The following is a 7,698-nucleotide window of genomic DNA, read 5'->3' on the forward strand; positions in this document are numbered from 1 at the left end:
TTCTTCTAACGCCAATACCTGCAAACTAGCGTTAGTTAAAAAGATAAAAGAGTTACGAAACGCGTATCTTGCACCGTTGAGAACACGTCTCTAAAGTAACCGATTTGTTGCTGCATTTGACGTTGTGAGAACCTTCTCAATCATAGTGATAGATGTTGAAGACCGCTTCATCACGAACCGCTCTTCTCAAATCTTGGTGACAACCTCCACAATCCTAACGAATGTCGTCGATGACCGCCCATCTCGTGCTATCTTCTCAAATCTTGGTGACAACCTCCACAATCTTAGCGAACGTCGTCGAAGATAACTTCCCTTGAAGCCGTCCTCAGCTCACTACTACAAAAATAGACTAAGAGACCCATTAAAATATGCCTTAGAGACCTGTTAATAACGAGTCTCTATCTCAGGGGTCTCTTTGGTAAAGAGACCCCCTCATTATGGGGGTATGTTTTTAACAACAAATAGACCCGTTAATAGAGATAAGGGGTCTGTTTGGTGTTGTGTATAATTGATGCACTTTAAAGGGAAAGGACCCGTTATTTGCAATTGGGGGTCTCTTTGAGGGGTGTCAAATAAACCACATACGTTAAATAACGAGTCTGTTTGATCCCTTTTTTTAAAAAAAATAATAATTTTCATATTTATTAAAATTTATATTTATTACGCTAAAATAAATAAAATTACGAAATTACAATTTAACATCATTGGTATTTTTTTTAAATAACAACAATAGTATTATACAACATTTACAAAGCTACAGATCCAAATTTACAAGTATATAATTACAAAATAAAAAATTGCAACTCTTTAGTTCAAAAAGTTATACAAACACTCTGTGAAAAATAAATAAAAATTATACAAACACAATTCCTAAACATACAACATACAGTATATAAGTTCTAACTAAATTCAATTGACAATAATCTTTCAACCCCACGCACTAAAGTTTAGCAGTCAACAAATTTGCAAATTGTGATTCTTTGGTTACAAAATACTCAAGAAGACCACGCATAAATATGTCTTCCTTCCCATCTATTTCGTCCACTATCTCCATCTATTTCATATGCTGCAATAATCAAGAACAACCAAGACTAATAATCAAAATACCAGCCATAAGAAGAAATTGGACATAAAAATTGAGAATATACTAAAATAGAAATTAATCATTAATTAAAGAGAATTCAAATAGTCCAAGTTTATGAATATGATATCCCCAAAATCAAGATCAAGAAAACTCAAATCCAAACCCAAACTGATAGATCTAAAAAAAAACATAAAGAGTTATCCACCCCTATTACCAAAATACCTTCATTTCTTTGAACAAATCACAAAAACAAAAAAATCCAAAAACCTCCATCCTAACCGACATCAAGGCCAATTAAAAACGGCAAACAAGCTGACCACGCACGATTTCAGGTTTGAATTCTGCAATTTTTCAAACAAAAAAGAAGAACATAGACATCATTGTTGAATCCCAACATAAGATCTAAAAGACGGAGTAAAAATCACGAATGAGACAGAAAACTATATACCTTAGAGCATGATTTTCTTATGGAGATGGTAGGAGTCGCTTCAACAATGAGTGGAAATTTTTATAGCTTGAAAAGTAAATGGAAGATAGTCGGCGGATTCGGATGAGCGAGAAGATGAGGATTTTAATTTGTGGGTTGAGGTTAGGGTTTTGAGGAGAGAGAATGTCAAAATATATAGATTAGGAACATGTGAGTTTAGATGAGAACATAAAATGAATAAATAAAACAATAACAGTAATAAGAACACCCGTTGGGGTTTTTTCAAAAAAAAAAAATAACAGTAAAAAGAAATGGAAAATAAGAGTAGATCATGTGTTAAAGGCCGAAGGAAGAGACCCGTGAAAAAAATTTGATAAAGGGTTTCATATCCTTTCCTCATTTGTTCTTCAATCAAGTGTGTGGGCCCTAGTACACCTAAGAGACCCATTGAGTGCATAATTAGGTCTTTTATATCTCATATATTCTTAAGTGGTGGGCCCTAGGATATATAAGAGATCTGTTATATTAAATATTGGATCTCTTACATCAAACAAACTCGTTCGTTAAATAACTGGTCTTTAATAAGCGGTATGTTTTCCAAATTTTGTAGTAGTGGCTTTCTGACAACCTTCCATATCCTAGGGAATGTTGTCGAAGACAACTTAATTTGATGTCATCCTCAGCTGTTACGATAATGTTCCAAAGAAAATTACCGAAGACCAACAATTGTCGATCCTTAAAGCTCGCTTGAACTTTGATGTTGACATTTTTTGCTGTAATTTCCGCAGTGCCAATACGTCGGTGCATTTTTTATGTTTGTGAACCATTACGTCGGTGCTTTTTACTCCTTGTGAAACTTTATGTCGGTGCTTTTACTGCTTGTTAACCATTATATCGGTGCCTTAGCTATGAGCAAATATTTAGGCTCTTTAAGCTAAGTAAGACGATCTTTTATCAGATCGACAACTTTATGTGATTGTAATCGAGCCAATTACTAAATCATGTAAATTGCTTAGTGGAGCTAACTGGCGTACCAAGGAACCCAGAAAATTTCTGCACTAGGTTCGCATAATCTAATATGGGGGCCACGCATTATGTCGCCGCACCAGTGCCCGCTAGAAAATGTGTCGCCGCACTTTGCTTATGTTGTCAGGCGACAGCCTTGTCATCTGGCGCTGGAGTTGGGTCTTCCCTATTTTTCCCTTGTTGTTGCTGTTCGTTGCTCGGTTTCGCTTCTGAACTTTGAACATGGTCTTTTCCTTTCAACCAAATCCGCTAAAATTAAAGCTTTTCATCTCTAATTTGTATGTTTTGCTTAACCTCCTCTTATCCCTAGAAGAATCTCATACATCTGTATTCACGGTTTTTTCGAAAAAAATCCGGAAATTTTCTTACTCGTTTTCTCTTTGGAATGTACCTGCATTTATATTTGGGACTATAGGACTTTGCTTATCTTTCTTTAGGGTTGACCTAAGACTTATTGTTGCTTGACTCATTGACTTGAGGTTGGCTCAATGTGACTAACTGACTTGAGGTTGACCCAAGGTGAGTTGACATGTGTGACTCATGACTCGTATGTGCATTGTATTGTGGTGTGCTTGACTCAAAATGCGAAAAAGAAAAAATTCAAAAAATTTCTGTCATTTTTGTGGAGGGTACCGACTTTCTCCCGAAAAAGAAAGACATAAAAAGGAAGAAGTTTTTGATGGTGCATGTTGAATGAGCTTAGTCAAATGTTGTTTGATACTATCTCTCAAGGTGCAAGGATTAATTCATCCTAGGATATCTTTGATAAAAATACTTAGGTAACTTAGGAACAGAGGTTAAGCACTAGACTTCATACTTCTTTTTGCAATGATGATTGATGATGATATGACAAGGCATGCTTCAGTGTTGTGTTAAGATTTCATGACACAGGGTTCCTAAGGGAAGTATATTTGGTCATATATCTGTGATGTGTGTGATAGTGACACTAAGTTTAGGCCGCAAAGCCTAAGTGTGTGGAAAAATATATATTAAAAAGGGTCAAATGGTGGTGACTCTTAGGCTTGGTAGGCTAATAATGTAAGGATCAATCCTCAAAGTCCAGCTCTAAGTATATAGGGATGAGCATAGGAGATCCCTTGATATGATCAATTATGAATGTATTTTTATTGTGGCCGCACCTCGATGTGAGGTTGCCTACGTATCAGGCCGAACATAGCTCTAGCCGAACCTCGCACAAGTGTGTATACCTTAAAAAGGTCTTTTTAAGGGTTGTAAAGTGGTAAGGCTAAAGGCTATAGAAGAAAGCGAGACAGGCTCAAGACCCTAGATAAGCCCCCAAGGTGTGCAACCTTGCTTTTGAATCTTTATATTTTTATGCTTGAAGCTTTTAACGCTTTTTTAGATCTCTTCTGCTTTAGCATTTATTTTATTTTTATAAGTGTGGGCAATCCCGATCATGTGGTCTATCACTCACTTGGCGTTCATGTTTCTTTTGCACAGTACTGAGCACTCGATAAGAAACGCAATCTGAGACGTGTTCATATCAAAGATATTGGAACACTTACCCTTCTGTACACTTTTATTATATTTGCTATTTTATTTATTTTGATCTTTTGAAATCACTCAAGCTTTTTAAAATTGCATAAGTTGCACACTGTCCCATTCCAAGGTTAGGTAGATGTGGGTTGAAGAAAGAAAGGTCTATCGTTAGACGAGGCTCAAAGTGGTTTATCAAAAAAGGATTGTATATTTGAAAGGGTGGAGATGATATGATAGGATACAAGGGGTGCCTCTAATCATGGGTATACCTTGTGCTCAGTTCGACGTGGTTTTTTTTTTTTAATTTTTTTTAATGGGATGTAATGCAATGATCATATGCAAGAAAATAAATGCTCATTTTATGAAAAGGTAAAAAGGAAAAACGTTCAAAATAAGATCTATGGAAAATAAAAGGTTCATATGCTAGACTTATTAGGGAAAGGAAAAATAAAATAAAAAATAGAAAAAGAAGTCATGAAATCTTGTCGTTGAAGCCCGCCTCTTGTCTTGTGCTCATCACCCGGTCTTCTTGCTAGCTGGAGGTATGAGAAGCTTGTTATTATCGATCAAATGTTGGATAACCTTTTTTAGCTTCAAACAACTCTCAGTGATATGTCCCCTACCTTGACAGTACTTGCAATGTGCATCTGGGTTCCAACTAGGCAATCTCTTCTCAAGTGCAGGATCTTGAATAGGTCCAATGGGAGTAATAAGTCCCTTGGTATGGAGTTGGTAAAAAGCAATATCATAGCTCATCCCAATGGAGGTGAAGTCTTTCCTTAGTTGTTTCTTAGATCCTTGGTTATCCATGGCTAAGACTTCACTGAGATCAAAGGTACTAACATTGTTACTACAGTGGGAGTTTTCGGAAGAAGAAGGATTGTCGTTCTTCTTCCCTTTCCATCTACTGTGGTTACTATTCTTAGTAGCTTTTTGCTTTGGGAGGTCATCTTCGATCTCGATGCCTATGTCATAGATGAACTTGAAAGTATTCAAGTTATGTTGATATTTTAAGTGCTTTGAATACTTTTCTTGTAAATTTTTTATTAACATCCTCACAGATTCTTTTTCAGTATGGACTTCGATCATGTTAGTGGAAGTTTCCCTCCAATTGTTGAAGAAGGAGGTGAACCCTTTGTTTTCTTTTTGTTTTAGCATCTCAAGTCGTCTACGGTCGGTTTCAATTTGAATATTACACTTATATCTATCAATGAAAGCATTTTTTATTCCATCCCAAGTAGAGTTCTTCTCTTTATCAAGGGAGAAGAACCAATATTGACAAATGGTTTCAAGAGATAGCGAGAGTAAAGAGTGAAAAATATTCTTATAAATCCTTTTTATGTTCATTACAGTTTCAAAGCACCTTAAATGAAAGTAAGGATTGTTAGTTGGCTTAAACTTAGGGATGTCATTGGCATTGAACTTCTGCGGAAGAAGCTCCTTGTCAACTAAGACCCCTTGTGAGCTTATGCCTTGGAACCTGTAGTCATTGGATATTTTTCTCAAGCTTTCTTGCATGAGCTCCATTTGTTGTTGTTTAACAGGGTCATTGATTTGAAGGGTTAAAGCCTTCAACACCTCAGTCGCGTCAACCATTTTCTTCTTAAGCTCATTGACTTCTTCTTGACTTGCCATTGTCTTCTTAGCTTTTCTATTTTGATGAATCGATTTTTCAAAAAGTTGAACTTGAATGAAGGTATTGTCTTTGGTTAATCGCCATTCTTTCCTTGACCAAGTATTGTGGAAAGGGAAATTAGGGATAAGATTTTTATTATTTTTGGCTCACGCTCAATTGAACATGCAATAGATTGAAAGAGGATATGGAAGAGAATAGAAATGGAATGGACCCTCAACTCAAATGACGGAAAAACGACTCATGCATGAACCTAAGACATGGTCATGGTGACATATACAAACTGTGTGCTAATATTGGTCAGTGTAGATGACATGTTAAGACTCGTGTCATGACCATGTGTCTAGACTATGTGACTAGACCCAAGCAAAGACTAAGTTAAGACTTCGTGTATATGCATTAAACTTGATAGGTTGTGGTATTTTAGTCATAACTTTTGATCTGCGACTCTGATTGGGATGAAACCAATTCCTAATTAAATTTAAAACTCAGGGTTACAGATCCATAGATTGTACGACTTGTAACTCTTTCTAGAACTCTAGTTATGACCAAAACAAGTTGACACTTGTGCTGTATACGGGAATAAAAATCCGGGTTGACTTAAAGGAACTATGGCTCGATTTTAAGTTTATTCTTTAATTAAAATTAATTAATCAATTAATTAAGCAAAGTCTTTTAGTCCTTGGTTAGTTTATTAAGACTTATTTACAAACACAAGTCAAACCAAACGGTTAGTTTAATCACATGTAAGTATGCACAAGTAAGAGATGCACAATTAGTCATGTAGTCACAATATGATGCAATGAGTTTGCAACCTAACCATGGCTCTAGTTCTCCAAAGTTCAGGATATGGGTTAGTCAAAGAGGGTCCATGGTTATGAGTCCGGATGCACCGCGCGAAAGCCTTACCTTTGGAAGGGTTGACACGTGTGGATGGGACCCCGCGAGTTAAACTCGCTTCCATGGTTTGGTGAATTCAACATTCTTGGATGCACCCTTTGTTTCTCAAAGCGTTCAATCGATTAGATGGAGCTTGAATTCCCACAGGGTTATGTCCATATGTAGTAAAATCCTCCGTATTTTTAAATATGTTATAAATAAAAATTTTATTTATAATATTGATGTGTATTTTTCCGTAATTTAATTTCAAAATATTCAAATTATTAAATTGGATTGAAAATTATTTTGGTACAAATTATTTTATGAACCTTCATTCTATAATCTATTTCAATACAACTAAAGTTTAGTCCATTTCATTCATTTGGCCCAATAAATTTATGAGGCCCAATCTTTCTACTTACCCTACAACATTCATCCCAATAAATACCCCCTTAATCCCCAAAATTTTACCACACAAAAGATTAGTTTTTTTCCTTCTCCTTTATTTTATTTTTTTCATTTTCCTTTTCCTTTATTTTTCCTTTCTTTTTTTTATTTTTTTTTCTCTTTTCTTTTTCTTCTTTCTTCGTCTTCTTCCTAAGTGAGAATTAACTCATTGTAGTCCCCACTTGCCGGCCAGACCCACCTGCTGCCGCCACCACCTGGTCGTCAGCGACCACCCACCCAGCAACCACCTTTTCCCCCTTCTTCCTCCCTTGTTTCATCTACTTTGTATAAGTTTAATGTATTGATTATGGGTTTCGATTTTATTGTTTGAAATTAATTTAATTAGTATCAAATTGTAATTTGATGATTAAACTTTATAATTTCAGATTTTATAAATGTCATAATTTTTATATTTTGTAAATTTTATAACCTAGGGTTTTTAATTATCGAAAATCATTATTTTAGGCTTTTTATGAACAATTGATTTATGGCGAATATAATAATGATGTTTTGAAATTTTGGTGATTGTAACTACTGATTAGTTTACCTTAGTTTCAGATTATTTTGAACACGTAAATTCGGGTTTTAATTTTTAGATTTTCGTTCGTTAATATTAATCCAGTTTTAATCCCGATCAGGTTCTGAACTCATCTGATTTATAAAAAAATAAGTAGTGTTTTCCATGTGGAAACAACGATTTAA

At 35.2% G+C, this 7,698-nt stretch overlaps 1 long non-coding RNA gene across 1 annotated transcript; it reads right to left on the bottom strand.

Moving 5' to 3' along the window:
• Positions 1-705: 705 nt before the first annotated feature.
• Positions 706-1,786, bottom strand: LOC110709328. Its single transcript, XR_002508901.1, has 3 exons — positions 1,533-1,786; positions 1,307-1,425; positions 706-1,066 (listed from the first exon to the last, which is right to left on the bottom strand). It is a non-coding gene; the product is annotated as an uncharacterized LOC110709328 (long non-coding RNA).
• Between the last annotated feature and the right edge of the window lie 5,912 nt (positions 1,787-7,698).

Source organism: Chenopodium quinoa, unplaced genomic scaffold (genome assembly GCF_001683475.1).
Source record: "Chenopodium quinoa cultivar QQ74 unplaced genomic scaffold, ASM168347v1, whole genome shotgun sequence".
NCBI lineage: Eukaryota > Viridiplantae > Streptophyta > Magnoliopsida > Caryophyllales > Amaranthaceae > Chenopodium > Chenopodium quinoa.